Source organism: Macaca fascicularis, chromosome 2 (genome assembly GCF_037993035.2).
Source record: "Macaca fascicularis isolate 582-1 chromosome 2, T2T-MFA8v1.1".
NCBI lineage: Eukaryota > Metazoa > Chordata > Mammalia > Primates > Cercopithecidae > Macaca > Macaca fascicularis.
The window spans coordinates 185829356-185853579 of NC_088376.1; the positions used below are offsets into that span (position 1 = coordinate 185829356).

At 36.2% G+C, this 24224-nt stretch overlaps 1 protein-coding gene and 1 long non-coding RNA gene across 9 annotated transcripts in view; both read right to left on the bottom strand.

The window, feature by feature from the left end:
- The window catches only part of EPHA6 (EPH receptor A6), a 930448-nt gene that overhangs the window by 722201 nt on the left and 184023 nt on the right, over positions 1-24224 (bottom strand). The window lies entirely within an intron of this gene.
- On the bottom strand, positions 20122-20477 carry LOC135969424 (uncharacterized). The gene is made up of 2 exons (XR_010584686.2): positions 20354-20477; positions 20122-20217 (listed from the first exon to the last, which is right to left on the bottom strand). It is a non-coding gene; the product is annotated as an uncharacterized lncRNA (long non-coding RNA).

Below are 24224 nucleotides of genomic sequence, written 5' to 3' on the forward strand. Positions count from 1 at the left end.
TGATTTGGAGAAAGGAAAGATATTTTTTGCACAGCTGAATATCTGGACTAAGATTCAAAACTACTAAAATAACCCACTCAGAAAAGAAAGTCTTTTTGCATGTCACTTTATCCTTCTGGATCATTCTACTGACAATTTCATGACAGCAAAACTGGTATGTCAAAGGGTAAGGATATTTTTGATGAACCTGGAGATGCAGTACCAAATTGCTTATCCAAAAGTCTGACCAATTGATCCTGCTACCATCTTCATAGTAGATTTCAATACCAGTATTGTTAATGTTTTGGTTTGTTTTCATTGTATTTTTTAATCCATTGGTTAATAAAAACAGTGCCTTCATATTTTCTCTATTTACTTCAAAATTAAAAAGGTGAAACTATTGTTCTTGTTCTTTAAATGAACTTTGATGAGATATGATTGCTGCAAAATGCAGCCAATTTGATGAATGCACAATTTAATAAATTTTGATGAAACCACCATGATAACAGAGTTACAAAATATTACTATCACCCCCATGAATTTCTTTGCCTCTTTGCAAATCATCCGTCCCTACATACTCTGCTCCAGTTGACTACTGGTCTGCTTTCTCAGAATAGAATAGTTTACATTTTCTAAATATTTATGTATCAATCAGTATATATTATTTTGTGCTTCGGTATGTGTTTTTTTCTAGCTTTTGTCTTTCAGCATAATTCTTATTGAGAATTAGTATTTCTCTTACATAAATTATTTTAGGCCTTTTCCTCATTTAAATTCAAATAAATTTAAAAATGGTCTTTATTAAAATAAATTTATTAAAAACATCATGGGGGATTTAAACTTTTAAAAATTTTATGTAATTTATATGTAATTATATACTAATTTTTACTTTTATAACAATCTTACTAGAAGCTGTAATAAAAATGGAATTTAGAAAATAATTTTTACCAAATTACTCTGTTTATATCTAGATAACTCAGTATTTTAACAAAGAAAATAATATTTACTAACTTTTGTGTCTACATTTAAACAAAATGTGGAGTAGGCTATTCCATGCATATTAGAATTTTGTTATTTTGCAAGAAGTGTTAATGTTAATTCCAATTTTTATATACTTAAATCGACGTTCTAACTTTTGTTTTTATTTTATGAAATTCCAATATTTCATTTACTTCTTATTTATAAATGTTTGAAGCTGTTATATCCAAGGATTAATAGAAAAAGGAAGACATATATTAACTCTGAGGTGAATGTTCATCTTTAAGCAAAAATGTTTGTTTAGACTTAAAAACATTTAACAGATCAAGAATTAAACAAAAATTATCAAATGACGTAATGTTTATATTTTACTATGATCCTTAATATAAATATTTTTAATGAGTTGCATTAATGAGAAATCATATTTCACTTATACCATTTTTAATTACAGCATCTTTTTTTAGGATCTTAAAATCAAATGTCTATAAATAGCATGTGAATAATGATTTTCCAGCTTTAATAAACTGGAAAATCATCACCATTAGTTTTTAAACTCTTTTAGAAATAATCTTTGATTGTGAAGATCATTGTACTTGTTCCTCAAAAATCAATTTTGCATTTTTTTCCTTGGAAAGAGAAAGAGAAAGGATATTCCACAGCTAACCACCATAGCAGATAATGTTTCTGAATGTTTTAAGTATCACAACTATAACTTCCCATTTTGATACCCAGAGTGATCATACCACCTATTAAAGAAGACGAAAGAAAGGAAGACACTTTTATTGAGCTCCTATTATTACCAGTTCACTATATTCAATATTTAATCTATATTGTCTCACTTAATCCTCCCCAAACAGTTGTAAAGCAGAAATATTATCTTCATCTTGCAAATGGGGAAACTGTTATTTAAAGTGGTTAAATAAATTCTACAAATTCACCAGGGAAATTAAAGCAGCAATTTAGTTCTGCCCTCTATATAGCTAGTTACTAAATCAGTCTTTGGGTTTCTCCTTTCTATATAAACAAAACCAGTTTCTTCAGTCACTTCTAGATGGTCCAATCAAGTATTGTTAATCCTACCCTCCATATGCTTTTATTTTCCACTTGTGGAATTTCAAAATAAAACATCAAAATTCTTAAATGATGCCAAAGTTGTTTAAAATGCCAGACAGTAACAAAAGAAAATTTGGCCATTGACAGTTTTAAAGGGAATTCTAGACACACAATCCCACCTTGGGGACCAGGATACGGGAATTAAGAGTAAGTCTGAAAGAAGAAAATCTGTGTCCCGATTGCATATCATTCTTGATTAAAAGCTATTAGAAACAGAAACAGGTCATCAATAAGATAATTGACTCCAACCACCTAATAGTAGTTATGGCCACAAAGGGATGTTAATAAAAATAGACATTTTTTTTTTAAAGGGAGTATGCCTCTGGGAAAGAAACTATTTCCTCACAGTTACAAAAGGAGCTGAGACCATTATAAAGCATTAGAAGTTTGAGTTCGGGACATTAAACAAATTAAACAAGCAACTAGATTCACTTATTTTCAGACAGAGACTTCATTAACCTGTTAATGTTTATTCATGCCAATTCTTGGCAGACTAAAAATAGCTAAAATTCTACTGAGACTAGTATTCTTCAAGAAGAATCAACACAATCTATCGGAAAAAGTCGATTTTGTTTCCTTTTTCCCTTGGAGGTATTTCTTTCCTCGGAGGTGGTTTATCTTCCAGTGGCTACTCTTTTTTAACATTTTAATTTTAGGGTTACAGCTGCAGTTTTATTACAAAGGTAAACTTATGTCATGGGGGTTTGTTGTACAGATTATTTCATCACCCAGGTATTAAGCCTAGTACCCATTACTTGTGTTTCCTGATCCTCTCCCTCCTCTAACCCTCCACCCTCTGACAGGCCCCAGTGTGTGTTGTTCCCCTGTATGTGTCTATGTGTTCTCAAAATTTAGCTCTCACTTACAAGTAGGAACATGTGGTATTTAGTTTTCTGTTCCTGTGTTAGTTTGCTAAGGATAATGGCCTCCAGCTCCATCCAAATCCTTGCAAAGACCATAACTGCATTCCTTTTTATGGCTACTTAGTATTCTGTGGTGTACATGTACCACATTTTCTTTATCCAGTCTATCACTGACGGGCATTTAGATTGATTCCATGTCTTTGCTATTGTGAACAGTGCTGCAATGAACATACACATTCATGTGACTTTATAATAGAATGATTTACATTCCTTTGCGTATATAGCCAGTAATGGGATTACTGAGTTGAATGGTATTTCTGTCTTTAGGTCTTTGAAGAATCACCACGCTGTCTTCCACAATGGTTGAACTAATTTACACTCCCACCAGCAGTGTATAAGATTTCCTTTTTCTCCACAACCTTGCTAGCATCTGTTATTTTCGACTTTTTAATAGTAGCCATTCTGATTGGTGTTAGGTGGTATCTCCTTCTGATTTGCATTTCTCTAATTACTGGTAACGTTGATTTTTTTTTCATGTGAGTATTGGCCACATATATGTCTTCTTTTGAAAAGTGTCTATTCATGTCCTTTGCCTACTTTTTTACAGGGTTGTTTTCTTGTAAATTTCTTTAAGTTATTTACAGATGCTGGATATTAGACTTACAGCCAAGTCACAGACATTTGCCACTCACAACTGCCACACACAAAAAAGATGAAAATACTTAGGAATACAGCTAAGTAGAGAGGTGAAAGATTTCTACAAGGAGAACTACAAACCACTGCTCAAAGAAATCAGAGATGACACAAACATTCAATGCTCATGGATAGGAGGAATCAATTGATAAAATGGCCATATTGCCCAAAGCAATTTATAGATTCAATGCTATTCCCATTAAACTATCATTAACATTCTTCACAGAACTAGAAAAAATGATTCTAAAATTCATATGGAACCAAAAAAAGAGCCTGATTGGCCAAGGCAATCCGAAGCAAAAAGAACAAAGCTAGGGGCATCACACTATCCTACTTCAAACTATACTACAGTGCTCCAGTAACCAAAACAGCATGGTACTGGTTAAAAAACAAAAACAAAAACAAAAAAAAAACAGAAACAAAAAACAAAAACAAAAACAAAACAGACACATAGACCAATGGGACAAAATAGAGAACTCATTCATAAAACCACATACTTACAACTATCTGAACTTCAACAAACCTGATAAAAACAAGAAAGGCAACAAGGCAAGGATTTCCTATTCAATAAATGCTGCTGGGAGAACTGGCTAGCCATAGGCAGAAGACTGAAACTGGACCCCTACCTTACACCACATACAAAAATTAACTCAAGATGGATTAAAGATTTAAAAGTAGGTCAGGTGCGGTAGCTCAGACCTGTAATCCCAGCACTTTGGGAGGCTGAGGCGGGAAGATCACGAGGTCAGGGAGATCGAGATCATTCTGGCCAACATGGTGAAACCCCGTCTCTACTAAAAATACAAAGATTAGCTGGATGTGGTGGTGCACACCTGTAGTCCCAGCTACTCTGGAGGCTGAGGCAGAAAAATTGCTTGAACCCGGGAGGCGGAGGTTACAGTGAGAGGAGATATGGCACTGCACTCCAGCCTGGTGAAAGAGCAAGACTCCTACACACACAAAAAAGACTTAAATGTAAAACCCCAAACCATAAATACCATTCAGGATATAGGCATGGGCAAATTTTCATGAAGACATTGAAAGCAATTGCAACAAAAGCAAAAATTGAGATATAATTAATTTAAAGGGGTTCTGCACAAAAAAAGAAACTGTTAACAGAATGCACAGACAACCTACAGAATGGGAGAAAATTTTACTAACTATGCATCTGGAAAAAGACTAACATAAAATTCTTCTACCCAAAGTACTAATATCAGAGACTTTTTAAAATCAGCTCTTTCATTAATCCAACTCATTCTCTCTCTCTCCCTTTCTCTTCCTTTCTCTTTCCTAATAGTTTAAAATTACTTTTTATTAAAAAAATTTTGAAATGTTGCATCATAATGATGAGTGCTTACAAAGTGAGAGGTGCTATACTAAATCCTCTATGTACATTATCTCATTTAATCCTCACAAAAATCTTATGACATAGGTATTGCTTTCTCTCCTATATTGTAGTGGTTGAACAGCTTGCTCTGTGAGTGGCAAAACTGAGCTTAGAACTCAGTCAATCTGAAATCCAGAGCCTGCATGCCCCATCAATAAATTACATTGCCCCCTCTTTAAATTACATATACAGAGGCAGCATTTCCAATTAAGTCATAACTAACTTCTTACATGGGTTTATTATGATACAAAAGCTATTTTAATTTTTCAGGATTTTGGAAACCAGATAGTTTGTCACTAAATGGTAGTTTGTTTTTGTTTTGTTTTCCCATATTTTTTCAAATAATAAAATAAGAATCGAGAGTCACTTTAAATAATCTAACACTGAAATGGGAAGAAAAAATATGCAGGAAGTAATAAGAGAACAGCTTTGCAAATGTTAACTCTTTGCAGGAAGAAACTGTGACCAATATGTTCAATGCAATATCTTTAAATACAACACTTGGCTCATAGAAAATGTGAGTTAAATAAAACATGTAAACATGATTCTTGATTTCTTGATTTTGAAAACTGGGACATTTTCTTCTATGCTTTAGATTCTAAGTTTTAGCTGCTTGAAGAATAAAGTAAACAACAAATATCTCTGGTTCCTTTCATGCTTTATTCAAATTCTTCATGTTTGGGAATCTAAAGTGTTTAACTCTCTTTAGAATTTCTTTCAGATCAATTAGAAATAAAATGTCAGGTGTGTGCATTAATTATAAAGCTAAAAATTTACTTATTCATTACACTAGTGAGAGTCATAAAATGGCACGTTCTTTATATGAAATCACAGCAAGCTACAATAAAGACATACTAATCATACCTTACCACCTCTTCCCATGACTGAGATCAGTGTATTATTTGGGCATTATTGGTTTCAAATAAAAGTAAAAATTTAAACATATGAGAAATATTTATGTATTTTGCCATTTGAAAAAAAGATATAGTTGAGAAGTAAGACTATATTCCATTTACGCTCTACTCTTATACTAGGTCTCAATAGAGTAAGAACAGCAGATGAGAACATAGGGTATATTTACTTTTATTAGGACTTTAATGTGCAAGTTATTGTTCTAAAAGAATGAGAAATGAACTGACCACCAGATCATCTCATAACAATTCCTCTAAGTAAAAGGAAAAAAAAATACAGAAACAGAAACGGAGATTGTGAACTCTGAGGAATAAACCTTGACATTTTACTTTCCTGTGTAATGTACTTAAATGCAAAATATTGCTTCCATTAAAATGCATAAAAATCAATTTCAGAGTATGAAGTGTAAATGTTGCAGCAGATTCATTCTGCTAATCTTTCAGATGATTCTTTACTCAGGGTGATATTTGCCTTTATGTATAATTGAATTTTATAACTCCTCAGCAGAGAAAATGAGTTATTTCCTTATTGGAGGATTTTAATCTAAATGAATATAAATCAGAAATAGTTTTAAAAGAAACATTGTAAAATAGTAAAAAAAAAAAAACAAAACAAAAAAACAAAAAAAAAAAACTAACATTTTACTTCTAAAGGTCATACACTATAAAGTTGAAAATGTATTTTCCCTGATAATAGATATTAGTCTTGTTTGCTAATATTATATCTAACATATCACTAAGTAAATATATATAGTAGCAAAATAAGAGCATGAAAAAAATTTAGAAGGCAAGTTATAAAGATAAAAATGAATAAGAATAAAGTATTTGAAATTGAAATAATATTCTGGTTAGGGACAATCTCTCATGAGAAATAATTTCAAATTTGAAAAAGAGATGTAAAGACAAAACAAAGGGCCAAGAGTGGTGGCTCACGCCTGTAATCCCAGTACTTTGGGAGGCCAAAGCAGGCGGATGACAAGGTCAGGAGATTGAGACCATCCTGACTAACTCAGTGAAACCCTGTCTCTACTAAAAATATAAAAAAATTAGCCAGGCATGGTGGCACGCACCTGTAGTCCTAGCTACCCAGGAGACTGAGGCAGGAGAAATGCTTGTAACCAGGAGGCAGAGCTTTCAGTGAGCCAAGATAGCGCCACTGCACTCCAGCCTGGGCGACAGGGTGAGACTCCATCTCGAAAAAAAACAACAACAAAAAAAGACAAAACGAAATTATAACGTAAATTAAAACACTTTAAATTATTCCATATAAAAACATTTTTAAATATTCAAAATAATTAGAAAATAAAACACTGTGAAAAGTATAAAACACTTCACTCTTACAACACAATTTAATCTCACAACACTTGAGACTATGAATGACCAACTACCAGTAAAATAAAAAGAGAAAAGAGAAAAGGTAAATCTTGTTTTCATATAAAATCTCCATTTTAGTTGAGATATTTACCATATTGCTTATTAGGCTGCAAAATGCGACAAAACTGAATGTCGAATGGGAATTTTCCCATAGCCTAACAATTTTAATAAAAGTCCAAGTTGAATTTAATTATTTCTAGAAATCTAAACTCCTAATTCCCAAAGTTTAACAACTGGGGCCGTCTAACTTAAGGACTATTTTACTGGGATTTGCCAGTTTCAATGGCCCCAGGCAACACAGTAAATTGAGCAACGAGAGAAAATGGCCTTTGGAGTAATGTGAAGTGAGGATTGGTCAAAAGAATCCCTCGTAAATTTGGGCTTGCCTAAAATGTACCCTTCATTTATTAAATCAAATCTATTCTATCTTCTAAACAGTTAGTGAGGCATTGGATCCACAGATACTTTATTGTTGCCCAGGCATGAAAGCAATGACCAACAGAGAGATGGAGGTGCTAAGATAAGGAACTCTGGTAAGTAACTTGTTCTCCTATTTGACGAAGCAAGGATATGAAGTACTCTTAGACATCATGGATGCAAATAATGCTGCTGTGCTCAAGGTGGCCTGCTAATACTCATTCAGGCAGAAAACAAAGAAAAGGTATGCTAGGATCAGCCTTTGTTGGATTTTAATGAAGAATAAAGTGATTAAATAAGTGGATTTGAATCTTGACCAGCTTCTTCAGTGACACAAGAAGTGGAAACCTCTCAGGTAATTCTCAAAAGAAAGTACATGGAGACCATTCAGAAGTACAGGTATTAGGAGCCCAATCACGCAGAGGACATCTGGAGTAAGTGTCAGCCTGAGAAGAAACAACAACCAAGGAAAAAAGACGGCAATCTGATTGAGTCAAGTAAGAAGATATTTACCCGCTCTTGTCACATCACAGATGGAGCTGGCATCTAGAAGTGGGAGTGAAAAGAGATGTCGTGAAGCCCACCCACAACCTAGTACTCTTAAAGCTATAAGAGCTGTCATCACAGATGGGAAATGTAGAAAAACCTTTGAGTATAATTTGAGATTGGCATTTTAAAATGAATAATGAAATAAACTAATAGCTCAAGTAACTGAAAGGTTATAGCATCTGTCCAAGAAATAGTCAAGGAAGATGCTACTTAGCGAGAAAAAGGGGAGAAGTTTCATTTTAATATAGCTGGGGAGATTACTGGAAAAAAATATGATAACCTATTTAAATAATGACATGTTGTAACTCCCCAGAACACCAATTGCTATATACAGTGGTATATTAATATAAGAATATTGTGTTCTGTTTTTTAGGATAACACCATGGATCATAAAGCTCAGGTGTCTACCTTTGAGAAATGACACATTCAGAAATAGTTATGCCCATAAACCAGTATTAGAAGAAAACATTTATTCAACAAATGTTTTCTCAATGCTTTATCATATGTGCCAAGCACAATTCTGGTTGTATATAGTAATTTCAGTGATGAGTGAACAGGGTCAGGCATGCCTGTAGAGTTACAATACACTGTGATTAAACAATAGTTGAGGGAGAACTCTCTGAGGAAATGATATTAGAAATAACACCTGAGTAATGAAAAGGCATTTACTATGTGATGATATTAGAAATAACACCTGAGTAATGAAAAGGCATTGACTATGTGATGAGCGGGAAGGGATAAGGCAAGGTAATACAGACTAAACTGTGTCCCCAAAATGCACGGGTTGAAACTCTAACCCCCAGTGTGATATATTTCAAGATAGGGCTTTTATAAAGGTTATTAACATTGAAAACAGTTATAAGGCTCAGGCCTGAAACCAATAGGATTGTTGTCCTGATGAGAAGAAGAGACATGACAAGTGCACAAGCACAAAGGAAAAACCATGTGATGAAACAGCAAGAATGTGGCCTTCTGCAAGTAAGGAAGAGCATCCTCACCAGAAACTAACCCTGCCATAACCCTGATCTTCGACTTCCCACCTCCAGAAATGTGAAAAAGTAAATTTGTGGCATTCTGCTAGGGCAGCCCTAGAAGACTCATACAGAAGGGGAGATACTTAAGACAGAGGAAGCAACAAATGCAAAGACCCTAAAGGAAGAAATTTTGAGAGTTCTAAACAATGAGTGATGTGAGTAACAGTGTAGTCACAGGAAGTGAGGCCAATGTTGGAGATGAAGGTGTAGCGGTAGGCAAAGGCTAGACCCTGGAAGGAGAAGAGGTCATCCTGAGCCACGACCCTGAGTTTGGATATTAGTTTAAAGATAAAATGAAGCAAAAGAAAAAGAAATGACCAGCTGCTCCTTGGAAAATGAATAATTAGGGCACAAATGTGGACTTGTTAGGCTATACAGTCCAAGTTTGGCCTATGAAATTAATAGTGATCAAGCGGACGGAACAGATTTTCAGTATATTTAAACTTGTTGATGAATTATGAGAAAGTAGTGTCACTTACCTGTTTGGCCACTCTGGCTGCAAGTCTTTTCATTCTAAGAGTAATATAGGAGCCACAATATTTAGATATCTATGCTGAATGTTTTTAATAAGTAGTAATTTATTAAAATGAAGAAAACACTTCATCAACAATGATTTAACCCATTTATGCCAGATGTTGCCTTTTTTTAAAAATTAAACCCTAGCAATGACTTTGAGCAGTAGGATATAAATAACTCCCACAAGCTTAGCATTCCAATAATGGATCACTAGGCATAATAAATGGGTTAAGAACAGACTCTTAAGGGGAATATATGAAAATTATACAAAAACAATTTAAAAAAATAAACCTAAAGGTGGGTCTATATTTTGAGATCTCCTTCAGCAAGTAAATTTTTATCCAAATGGCTAGGAGAAGTTATTGTACTGGACCAGCAGGAATCTCTTCCTATGAAACTTTTTTTGATTAACTCACAGAGACTGTGCTCTAGTCTGGATAATAGCATTTATCACATCATGACCCCTATTGCTGACCATAAAACTACAATTCTTAGTGTTCTATTATTGTTAGCATTGCTATAGCTCTGTCTCTCCATCTTGCATTTTCTTGACTCTTCATCTATGCTCCAACAGACTTAGGTAATCTGCAGGTCCATTTCAGTATTTTGTAAAATGGACTGCCCTAGAAATACTATTTTTCTTACTTGTCCAGAGCTACATGACATGTTATCCTATTATTTCGCTACAGTGACCTGATCTATGAAATTTCTGCATGCATTATTCATCTTATTGTCAGTGAATCAACATAATTTTCATCTCTATCATTTATTCTGGGGATTCGCTGAGGTCATCTAATCTAGCCTGCACATGGCAGGAAACTGCTTCGGTCTGTGGATCTTGGCTGGCTTCGATATTCACTGCAGTTGGGGCTCAGTCTGCACCAGAAAACACTAGGAAAGCCTCGTGGTATTGATAGAGGTATAACAGAGCAAGCAAAAACAAGCTAGGCATAGGCTTGAGGCATAGGCTCAGAACTGGCAGACTGCAACTTAGACTCATGTTCCATTGGCCCAAACAAACCTTATTGCTAAGGTCAAAGTCAAGGAATCCGGAAAAGCACTTGTGCTTTAGTGGAAAGAACTTCAAAATTATATGGGAAAAAGCATGAATACAAGGAGAAATGAAAAACTGGGACCAATGATTCAAATGATGACACCTATATACAAATATCACATACTAATCATAATAGATGCAAACTTACAAAGAAAAGCAAAAATATAATAATTATGCATATGGTTTTATATATACATAACACATACATATATACTATGTGTATATACATGTTCTCTAGTTTATTGAAAAGCTGATAAATTAAATCTGTTCTATCAGGACATCTGGCCACAGGGGTATACCAGAGAATAAATATATATGTACTGATGAAACAACTAAAAAAGGAGAAAAACATATAATCCCCAAGAGAAAGGAATAAAATGAAGTCAACCTCAATATGGCTCCAACTTATGCCTAAAGAAAGTGTCCAGGGTACAACACAGTGAGGGGGAAGCAAGGTAGAGACAGACAGTCTTTTTGTGTTGAGAAAACATAGCTGGAGTCACAGCTCCAGCTGTGAACTGAAAGAGTTCACAGGAGATAGATTACTAGAGAGGAAAGTGATGGCAAAAGAAAAAAACTGAATTTGTAGAGGGCCTCCTCAAATACTTGACCAAGTGATGATTAGCACATATATGTGAGAAAATTACCCAAGGCCACAGAAAGAAGCACCCAGAAGATTAGAAAAGTCTTGCATCAACACTAAGAAAAATGATCGGAGCATGAGTAAACTCTGAAAGAACATAAAGCAGTAAAAATGCATGTAAATAAAGACCCCAAAATAAATGGGAGACAGAAAAAGATAGACAAGAAATTCAGAATTCTATCAGGTAAATTTAGCAAGTAGATTGAAGTAATTTAAAAGAATTAAGCAGAAATTTTGGAGCTGAAAAATGTGATGGACATATGAAGAATGCATCAGAGTCTTTCAGTAGCAGACTTGATCAAACAGAAGAAGGATCAGTGAGCTTGAAGGTAGGCTATTTGAAAATACACAGAGGAGACAAACAAAGAATAAAAAACAGTAAAGCATGCCTACAGGATCTAGAAAATAGCCTCAGAAGAATAAATCTAAGAGTTATTTGCCTTAAAGACGAGGTAGAGAAAAAGACAGCCATACGAGATATACCTAATGTAATTGACGAGTTAGTGGGTGCAGCACACCAACACGACACATGTATACATATGTAACAAACCTGCACGTTGTGCACATGTACCCTAGAACTTAAAGTATAATAATAAAAAGAAAGATTATTCAAAGGGATAACAACAAAGAACATCCGCAACCTAGAAAAATATGTCCATATCCAAATACAATAAGGTTACAGAACACCAAGCAGATTTAACCCAAAGACGACTACCTAAAGGCATTTAATAACTGAACTCCCAAAGATCAAGGACAAAGGATCCTAAAGGCAGCAAGAGAAAAGAAACAACATACAATAGAGCCCAATACATCTAGCAGCATGAGCATTCCCTTCATTAACCTAAATGCTGTCTGAGTAGGTCACTTGCCCCATAAGTCCACTGGCTGTGAGTTCAGTTCAGCCCTAGATTCACCTAGAAGTTTCAGTCATTGGGGCCTAGACTGCCTTTCCCATTTATTTAGGGCCCCCAAGCACTTTAGCATGTGGTGGTGAGACTTGCCAGAACTCAATTTTTTGACTGACGGGATGGACAATTCCCTTCTGGCTGAGGCTGATTTAAATACTCCTTCTGAGGGTTGACATCAGCTGTGTTCAGCCTGGTTTTGCTTTTGGCTACTACAAAGGACTACTGAGGTCAGTGCAATGTCTCACAGTTGCTGCACTGTCCCTCTCCCAGACACAGAGATTCTCACTCTGAACCACACAGCCACTTCCAGGGAATGGAAGTGGAGTGCCATCAGTAAATCAAGACTAAATCCTACTTTCTTCCAGTGCCTCTTTCAGTGATATGAAATTAAGTCTAGGTACTGTGAATGCTCACCTGATTTTTGGTACTTATGAAGGTGCTTATTTTCGGGAGATAGTAGTCAAATTGGTGACTTGTGGTGGTGGGATGATTGGAGATGGATGTTGGGCCATCTTGCTCTGCCCCTCCATAAATGTTCTTAACAAATTTATTTGTAACAGCCACAAACAAGATACTACCAAAATTTCCATCAGCAAATGAATGGATAAAACAACTAGTAGTATATCCAAACAATGTTCTACTACTCAGCATTAAAAGTAATGAACTACTGATACATCCAGTTACATGAATAATTGGCAAAATAATCACATTGAATTAAAGAACAGGCAAAAGAGTGGATACTGTAGATGCCTCTGACAATTCTAGAAAATGTTCACCAACATAAAGAGACAAGTGTATAGAGCCATAGTTATTGGCTGTAGTAAAGGAAAGGAGAGAGGAATTACATAGGTGCATAACAAGAAATTTGGGAGTGATAGATATGCTTATTGTCTTCATTGTGACAATGGGTTCATGGCTCTAGACATACGTTAAAACTCACCAAGTTGCACACTTTAAAGTACAGTTTATTTTATGCCATTATATTTAATAGAGCTATTATAAATAAGTCACATCTTGTCTCTTGATTTTAACTGAATTGTACGCATTTTATTTTAAAGTAAATAAATACTTTATAGTGTAAAAAACTGTTTCTTGTTAGAACTTTTATACTTAATTTACTTTGTCTCTGAAATTGGAACATTCACATTATTATAGTTAAATCTAACAGAGTGGGGGGGGGAATTTAAAGTGGAGATTCTGTTGAAAATTTTGAAATTCAGAGAAAAAGCTTTGAATCATTGCCAAAATCCAGATCTTTTTCATTCAAAATCAGAAGTGTTGATTTTATTGTTGGAAGATACATTAATTGTTTAAAGTCATTACCAGAAGCTTGTAGAATTTAACTTCTACATAAATATCTAAATATACAAAGTTTCAAACAAAAAACGTAGCCAACACCTACAGCAAGCTGCTTTAGTAAGACACATATCTTTAATGTTTCATTTGCCACTTTGGGATTTTCTTTTTATATTTTAAGATTAATGAAGCTGTTGGGGTTTTTTTGTTTGTTTGTTTTTTGTTTTTTCAGGAAGAATGAACAATGGAAGAGGTTAGCCAAATAGTGCAAGTAAACAAGGAAAGACAATAAACAAACAGCCTAAGCAATTCTGAAATGGAATGTAAAAGCACTGATTTTCCTTAAATGTTTTCTCGTAATTAAAAAAAGTCACTACCCAGAGATCGTCAGCTATTAGTGAAGTTTTTGTGTCTAATTTTTAAATAAATTATCTGTTTCTGTGAGCCCAGTGAACTTGATAATGGTCTCAGAGGCTGGGAGCCTTGCCAAGTATGTGGGGAACTGCGTCTTCTGGATGAGGAATCATGCTCTCCAGCACTGGCCTCACCAGGAGTGTCCACTCCTCTCCCGATCCCCTTCCATTCTGTTGTATTTGTATTTTAATGTGTCCCTTTTGATTATCATTGTGAGCTCACGGCCTTTCCCAAACATAATTTATTTTAATTAATTATGTATATATATTCTTTTTAACACTAAAATTGGAGATGGGAGTAGTTTTAATGGGTTTTTTCCCTAACAACACTTATTCTTTTATTCTAAAAGCATATTTAGTTTGACATTGAAAAGACAGTCTGGATACAGCCTCATAATTTTCCTGTATTAAGAAATGAAACTGGCTGTAGCCCAAACACTCCTGGATCTTTCTGGAAAAGAAAACACACACACATATGTTTCTGGGGTAAAGTTCCCCTACTGCTTACAGGCCCTACTTAATGACAGAGCTGGACAAAATCATTTTAAGTTGTTACCTTATACTGATTTTACCAATTGAACATCTATTTTCCTTGCTTTTTCTTTCAGTATAAGGTTTCATAAACTAGTAAGATTTTCTTCTACAATACTTTATTGTATAATGTTACTTCTTTTTCCACACAGGCCTTTACTCCTAACTTCAATGTACAATTTTCTATGACAAGGGAGTTAAATTTGATCAAGAGGAGACAATGATTTTGGTGATTATTTTCTTCTGCAATGATAAAACTTGTGTCAATAATTTTCATTTTAATCTACTTGTCTGTGGAGCATTCATTAAATATACTAAAGGAACCATTTCAATTAGAATTAACACTTTTATCTAGCTTACATATATATAGAAGACAAACCTTGGTATGCTAATCTTCTGGGAAAAGAGGCTGTCACAGCAAAATTAAGACTTTTTTCATAAAATACCACTACTCCATGGCCATCAGACATCAAATAAATAAACATGCATTGTTATGTTAAGGAAAATTATCTCAAAAAAGAATTTCTGATCCTTTAGGAATTTTTAAATACTTTGATCATCATCCCTTTGAAGTAATATTCATTTAAAGAAACATTCCACGTGCAATGCTGAATTCTTCAATGTTTCATTAGTAGGTACAGAATTATTACATGATATATTTTGCATTCACAGGCAGATCATTAAATTCTGCAAGCATTGCTAATTTATGTTTCAACATCACAGTCCTTTCCTAAGAATGTCAAGTATACATATACAGAAAGAACTTTAATGGAAGAAGAGATGTATTAAGCAATAATTTTCTCCATTTCCTCCAAACAAGTTTTGCATATTTATACCATAACAGAAAGGGAAAAGGGAAGGGGAAGAGGAAGGGGAAGGGGGAAGGGGGAAGGGGAAGGGGAAAGAAAAGTGGAGGGGAGAGGAGGGAAGGGAAGGGAAGGGAAGGGAAGGGAAGGGAAAGGAAGGGAGAAGGAAGGATGGAGGGAGGGAAGGGAGGAGGTGAAGGGAGGGAATGAAGTAGGTGAAGGGAGAGAGGAAAGAAAAAGGGAGAAATGAAGGAAGGGAGAGAGGGAGAGAGGTAGGGAGGAAGGGAGGGAGGGAGGGAAGGAGGGAGGAAGGAAGGAAATGAAGGGAAGAGAAGGGAAGGGAAGGAGGGAGGGAGGGAGGGAAGGAGGGAGGGAGGAAGGAAGAAAGGGAAAGGAGGGAGTGAGGGAGGAGAGGAGAGGAGGGAGGAAGGGAGGGAGAGAGGGATGAATGAAGGAATGAAGGAGCTCTTCTGCTTGGAGAACAAGACCCCATTTGAATAGTGAAGAGCATGAAGTAGACTGATACTCCTCAAGAAGCAGATAATAATGCCCACAGTAAAATTCTGAAAAATCATTTAAATACGTAATGGTAAATAATTTTTCCAAATTCTTACTTTTGATGAACTAGAATTAATGTGTTGAATATCTATCTTTTTATCTCTCTATCTGTTTATCTTAAAAGACAAGGGGTATAAAATGGGAAAATATAGTGACATTTTACAGGAAAGTTTAATCAAGTATATTGTATAAGAAAGTTCAAATATAAATAAACATAATGATAAAATATTAACCATTCAGCATAAATTAAGTTCTTTAAAGGGCAAAAATAAGACAGATTGGGTGGTGGAGAGGACAGAGAGAGAGAGAAGTACAAAAATAAGGTAATACAATAATGATGAGTTTGTAGGAGGCATTACTGAAGACCCATGCCAAAAACAAAAACATAAAACTCCTATGCATAAACATGCTTCATAATTTGAATATAACTATTATTTTGGTTGAAAACAAAGGTTCTTATCTATACCTTAAGCAGGTAAGATACATTCCTTATTTTAGAAATATCTTCATTAAAAGACTCTTATTCAAGATTATCAATTTTGGGAAAATTTCAAAGAACACCCATTTTAAACATATTTCATAACAAGCTAAGTATACAAAGTATATATATACTTATGGCCTCCATGTGAGTGTACATCCCTTCATATAAGCAACAGCACAATTATAAATAATACTGTGTTCCAAGGACTTGTGTATTGTTTGACAGAGACTGTAATAGTTAATGGCAATTCATGGTTTCGCAGGATGTAGTGGGTACGCAGTAAATATTATACCTCCATAACACCTTAACAAACAGATATCTAGGATTGCTAAAAGTACCATATAATATAGATGTAGTGAGAAAAAATGAGAACCTACTGGAAATTTAGTCTATGGTTCACAGAAAATCCTTTTTTATCATTTCTAAGTAAAATATAATTTAAATTTTATTTATAATTTGATGCTGTGTATACTTTTATACAAAGAATATAAACCACTAACTCACACTTTTTTCAACAAATGCATTTATATAAGACCTCAAACTACAACAATTCTAGAAGAAAACCTAAACAAATACCATTCTGAATACTGGGCTTGAGAAAGAATTTATGACTAAGTCCTCAAAAGCAATTGCAACAAAAACAAAAATTGACAAGTGAGGCATAATTAAACTAAAGAGCTTCTAGACAGCAAAAAGAAATTATCAATAGGGCAAACACACAACCTACAGAATGGGAGAGTATATTTGCAAACTAGGTATCTGAAAAAGGTCTAATATTCAGAATCTGTAAAGAACTAAAACAATTCAACAAGTATAAATAAATAAAGTGGGCAAATATACTAACAGATACTTCTCAAAAGACATATAAGTAGCCAACAAACATATGAAAAATGTTCCACATCACTAATCATGAGAGACATGCAAATCAAAACAATAACGAGATACCATTTGAAATCAGTCAGAAGGGCTATTATTAAAAAGGCAAAAAACAACAGTCCAGTGGTGGCTCATGCCTGTAATCCCAGTATTTGAGAGGCCGACGGGGGCAGATTGCTTAAGCCCAGGAGTTTGAGACAAGCCTGGGCAACACGACAAAACCCAGTTTCTTTAAAAAAAAAAAAGTGTGTGTGTGTGTGTGTGTGTGTGTATATATATAAATTATATATATATTTTAGTTATATATAATTTATATATATATATATATATTACATAATTAGTTGGGCAGGTGGCACACACTTGTAGTTCCAGTTACCATGGAGGCTGAGATGAGAGGCTCATCTGAGCCCAGAGTCGGGATGTCAAGGCTACTGGGAGCTGTGATCATGCCACTGCACTCCAGCCTGGGTGACAGAATGAGACCCTGTCTCCAAAAAAAAAAAAAAAAAAACAAAACAGATGCTGGGTGAGGCTGCAGAGAAAAGGGGAAACTTATATACTGTTGCGGGAATGTAAATTGGTTCAGCCACTGTGGAAAGCAGTTTGTAGGTTTCTCAAAGAACTTAAAACTACCATTTGATCCAACAATCCCATTACTGGGTAATTTTTTTTTTTAAATCAATCACTCTACCAAAAAGACATACACTTGTAAGTTCATCACAGCATTATTCACAGTATCAAACACATTGAATCAACCTAGATGCCCACCAACTGTGTAGCAGATAAAGAAGATATGGTATATATGTATCATGGAATACTATGCAGCCACAAAAAAGAGAAAGAAATAATGTTCTTTGCTGCAACACAGAGAAGTCAGCAAGCCATTATCCCAAATAAATTAATGCAGAAACAGAAAACCATACTTATAAGTATGTCCTCACTTGTAAGTGGGAGTTCAATCTTAGGTACTCATGTATATAAAGATGGCAACAATAGACACTGAAGACTACTGGAGGAAGGAGTGGGGTTGGGGATAAGGGTTGAAAAACTAACTATTGAGTACTATGCTCACTACCTGGGTGATGGGATCATTTATATCACAAACCTTAGTTTCACATAATATACCCATGAAACGAACCTGTACATGTATCCCTTAAATCTAAAATAAAAGTTGAAAAAGAAATAGAAGTTAAACAAATCACAAATACATTTTTAGTGTCTGTCATCGTAATTAATCAAAATGCAAAATGAGAGAATTAACTAGTATTAAAGAGTCCTTGAGAAATGTCTCCTAATGTAACCAGTATAGCCAGTTTGCTAGCTTCCTCTAAAGATAATCCCTCCCTTGTTTGTTTCTTGATACCCATATATCTAACTACCTGTTTGCTTGAAATGTCCAAAGGCTAATCTTACAACAATCCAGACATGAGGTAGAGATAGCAGTTTCAATTTTCTCCCTTTCAAGATGAAACAGTTGTGCAGTTAATCCCTAACCTGACCCCTACTGAGATGATGCCAACCAGGCCTCTGGATAGTCTGTTACTTAAACTAGCCAGTGGAAAACAAGAAGCAGACCTGCACCATGTACACTCCTGTACAGTTTCCATGCAACCTTCCCCCTGAAAATCCCCTTATGCAGTCTGAGAATTTAAGACGGCTTTTTGAGGCTTGAGTCTGGCCGTCTCCCAAGATGTCAACACTTGAATAAAGCTGCTTTCTTCCACGAAACCTTACTTCTTATGTGTTTGTCTTTTCAGGTGGCATACAGCCAAACCTTACTTTGGTTACAAGTCAGTAGCAAGCACCTAACACTCCTTTATGAAAATACACACACACACGCACACGCACACGCACACGTACACGCACACGCACACGCACCACAGACACATCCCTACATTTTTTACTAACATAATCTCCTTTCTATTTCTGCATTTTAATAAAAACCAAATTATTTCCTAAGACAAAACAATATGAAATCCTCTATTGAATGCTTTTGAATGTACATTCCTTAGCATAGATGCTTTGGTAAATGACTGAGCCTGGCGGCACGTGCCTGTAATCCCAGCTACTCAGAGGCTGAGGCAGGAGAATCGATTGAACCCAGGAGGTGGAGGTTGCAGTGAGCCGAGATCGCCAACGCACTCCAGCCTGGACAGCAGAGCGAGACTCTGCCTCAAAATGAAGAAATAAGTTTTTTTTTTTAAAAAAAAAGATAAATGACTGAATAAAAAGATGGTTATCTTTTGAGGAAAATATTTCCAGTAGAGGTTTTATTCTACGTTTAATTACAAAAATGCTACCCACTAATATATGGCTAAAAAATAAGTTTGATAACTTTGTATTTTCCAGATATGCATTAATTTGCCTATAGGGCAGAGGTATGCAAATATTATCTGTAAATGACTAGATAGTAAATATTTTAAGCTTTATAGGCCATATGGTGTCTGACACAGCTACTCAACCCTGCTACTATAGCTTGAAAGCAGATACAGGCAATATGTAAATGAATGAATTTGGCTGTATTCCAAGACACTTTATTTACAAAAATGGGTTGGGATTGGCAATCAGGCTACGGTCTGCCAATTCCTGCTCTAAGTTATTACATGATATTACAAATAATCTAGAATTTCCCTCTGATTGACCAGAACCCATATTTCACACCAACACAATGCCTTCTTAATGAAAACACACACACACACAAAAACAAAACACATTTTGGCTGTAAATGTAATCCTTTAACATTTTAGTAATGTTTCTCTTTTGCTTTTATTCTTCAAAAGTTACTGTTTTGGGGTGGGTCAAGATGGCCAACTAGAAGCAGTGGCCTTTGGAGGCTCCTATCAAAAAAAAAAAAAAGACAGCATGTGAATTCTTCAACGGCAACCAAGGTATCCAGGTTATCTCATCAAAACTGACTATAAGGCTAGCATGGTCCATGGAGAGAAGGAAGAGCAGAGGGGTGCGGCCGCCTACCTGAGAGCCACAAGGGGAAGGGGAGTCCCTTTCCTCCAGCCAAGTGAGGTGGTGAGTGAGCATGCTACCCAGCCAGGGAAACTGCTTTTTCTGTGGAACTGAGCAACCCGTGGATCAACAGATCCCACTCATGAAACCATGCCACCAGGGCCTAGCCTCCCAACCCTGGAATCTGCAGATTCTTACAGCCTCTCAGCTGGAATCTGCTTAAGCCTACCAAACTCCTGCAGGGAGGGGCGACCAGCACCATCTGCAGCTGCCTGCTGTCTAAGCCCTTTGAGCTCCCTGACGGAGGCGCAGCAACCAGCACTGGGACTGGCAACTGCCTGCCACACTAAGCTCCCTGGATGGGGGAAGGGCAGCACCCATTTCTATAGCTCCAGGCTGCTTTTTCCCCTGCTAGAGTCAGGCAGGCTGGACTGCTTGGTCCCAAGACTTGTCCCCACAGCCCAACACACCGGCTGTGGCAATCTGCAGCCAGAATGCCTCTTAAGGTCTAACCCGGACCCATCCTTCCTCAGTGGGCAGGACTTCCCTGCAGGATCTCCAATGACTCCAGCCAGAGGATCAGGGACAGAATTTGGATCTCCCTGGGCCTGAGCCCCTAGGGGAAGAGGTGGCCACTGTCTCTGCAGACCAGCAGACTTAACCTTTCCTCTTGGTAGTTCTGAGGAATCCAGGCGACCCAGACTAGTGGGTTTCCCTCCAGCAAAACACACTTTCTCCACCAAGGTACAAAGTGCTTCATTAAATGAGTCCTGCTCCCCATGCCACCCAACTGGGTTGTCAGATACCCTATACAGGAGTGATCCTACTGATATCAGGTTGGTGACCCTCAAGGTCAGAGGTGCCAAAAGACGGAGAAGGCACCCATCTTTGCTGCTCTCCAGACTCCTTGAGTGATATCTCCAGGCAGGGGAGCAAATGAGATGAATAAGGCATGAAGTGAACCCCCAGCAAACTGCAATAGCCCTACAGAAGAGAGACCTGACTATTGAAAGAAAACAAAACAAACAGAAAGGGACAACAAGAGCATAATCATCAACAATAATAACAACAAGAGGGCCCCCATAAAAAAACCCATCCAAGGGTCAGCAGCCTCAAAGACCAAAACTACACAAATTCACGAAGTTGAGAATCAATGCAAAAATGCTGAAAACCAAAAGGCCAGAGTGTCTCTTCTCAACCAAATGATTACAGCATCTCTCCGTCAAGGGCACAGAACTGGATGGAGGACAAGATGGATAAACTGACAGAAGTAGCGCTTCAGGAGATGGGTAATAAAAAAACTTTGATGAGCTAAAAGAGCATGTTCTAACCCAATGCAAAGAAGCTAAGAACCTTGATAAAAGGATAGAGGAACTGCTAACTACAATAACCAGTTTATGTACCTTGAACATAAAACAACCTGATGGGGCTGAAAAACAGAGCACAAGAACTATGTGAAGCACACACAAGTATCAGCAGCCAAATTGACCAAGCGGAAGAAAGGTTATCAGAGTTTGAAGACCACCTTACTGAAATAAGACATGCAGACAAGAATAGAGAAAAAAGAATGAAAAAGAATGAACGAAGCCTCCAAAAAAAATGCGACTTCATAAAAAGACCAAACCTATGATTGATCGGAGTACCAGAAGGAGACAGGGAGAATGGAGATGAGCTGGAAAACACACTTCGGGATATTATCCAGGAGAACTTCTTCAACCTAGGAAGACAGACCAACATGCAAATTCAGAAAATACAGAGAACACCATTAAGATACTCCACAAGAAGATAATCCGCAAGACATATAACCATCAGATTCTCCAAGGTCAATATGATGAAAAAACTGTTAAGGGCAGCCAGAGAGAAATGCCAGGTCACCTACAAAGGGAAGCCCATCAGACTGACAGTAGACTTCTCAGCAGAAACCCTACAAGCAAGAAGAGAGTGGGGGGCCTATATTCAACATTCTTAAAGAAAAGAATTTTCAGTCAAGAACTTCATATCCAGTCAAACTACGTTTCTTAAGCAAAGGAGAAATAAAATCCTTTACAGACAAACAAATGCTCAGGGATTTCGTTACCACCAGGTCTGCCCTGTGAGAACTCCTGAAAGAAGCACTAAATATGGAAAGGAAAAACCGGTACCAGTCACTGCAAAAACACACCAAAATATAAAGACCATTGACACTGTGAAGAAACTGCATCAACTAGTGTGCAAAATAACCAAATAGCATCATGATGAGAGTATCAAATTCATACATAATGATACTAACCTTACATGTAAATGGCCTAAATGCCCCAATTAAGACACAGACTGGCGATTTGGTTAAATAAAGGGATGGAGGAAAGTTTACCAAGCAAATGGAAAGCAAAAAAAAAAAAAAAAAAAAAAAAGAGAGAGAAAGAAAAGAAAAAAGAAAAAGAAAAAACAGGGATCGCAATCCTAATCTCTGATAAAACAGACTTTAAACCAAAAAAGATTAAAAAAGACAAAGAAGGGTATTACATAATGGTAAAGGCAACAATTCAACAAGAAGAGATAACTGTTCCGAATATATATATGCAGCCAATACAGGAGGACGCAGATTCATAAAACAAGTTCTTAGACACCTACAAAGACACGTAGACTCCCACACAATAATAGCGGAAAACTTACCACTGTTGGTACTAGATAGATGAACAAGACAGAAAATTAAGAAGGATATTTAGGACTTGAACTCAGCTCTGGATCAAGTGGAACTAATAGACATCTACAGAACTCACCACCCCAAAACAACAGAATATATATTCTTCTCAGTGCCACTTGGCACTTATTCTAAAATCAACCACATAATTGGAAGTAAAACACTCCTCAGCAAATGCAGAACTGAAATCATAACAAATAGTCTCTCAGATCAAAGTGCAATCAAAGTAGAACTCAGGATTAAGAAACTCACTCAAAACCACTTAATTAAATGGAAATTGAACAACATGCTCCTGAATGACTCCTGGGTAAATAACGAAATTAAGGCAGAAATCAAGTTCTCTGAAACCAATGAGAACAAAGAGATGACATACCAGAATTTCTGGGACACAGCTACAGCAGGGTTAAGAGGGAAATTTATAGCACTAAATGCCCACATCAGAAAGCTAGAAAGATCTTGAATCAACACCTTAAAATCAAAATTAAAAGCGCTAGAGAGAAAAGAGCAAACTAATCCAAAAGCTCACAGAAAACAAAAAATAACTAAGATCAGAGAAGAATTGATGGAAATAGAGACACGAAAAACATTCCAAAAAAATCAACGAATCCAGGACTGTTTTTTTGAAAAATTAACAAAATAAGTAGACCGCTAGCCAGACTAACAAAGAAGAAGACAGAGAAGAATCAAATGGACACAATAAAAAATGATACAGGGGATATCACCACTGACCCCACAGAAATACAAACCACCATCAGAGAATACTATAAGCATCTCTATGTAAATAAACTAGAAAATCTAGTAGAAATGGATAACTTCCTGGATGTATACACCCTATCAAGACTAAACCAGGAAGAAGTTGAATCCCTGAAAAGACTAATAAGAAGCACTTAAATTGAGGCAGTAATTAATAGTCTACCAACCAAAAAAAGCCCAGGACCAGACGGATTCACAGCTGAACCCTTCCAGAAATACAAAGAGGAACTGGGACCATTCCTTCTGAAATTATTCAAAACAATTGAAAAGGAGGAACTCCTCCGTAACTCATTTTATGAAGCCAACATCATCCTGATACCAAAACGGGGAAGAGACACAACAAAAAAACAAAACTTCAGGCCAATATCCCTGATGAACACTGACGCAAAAATCCTCAATCAAATATTGGCAAACCAAATCCAGCAGCACATCAACAAACTATCCACTACG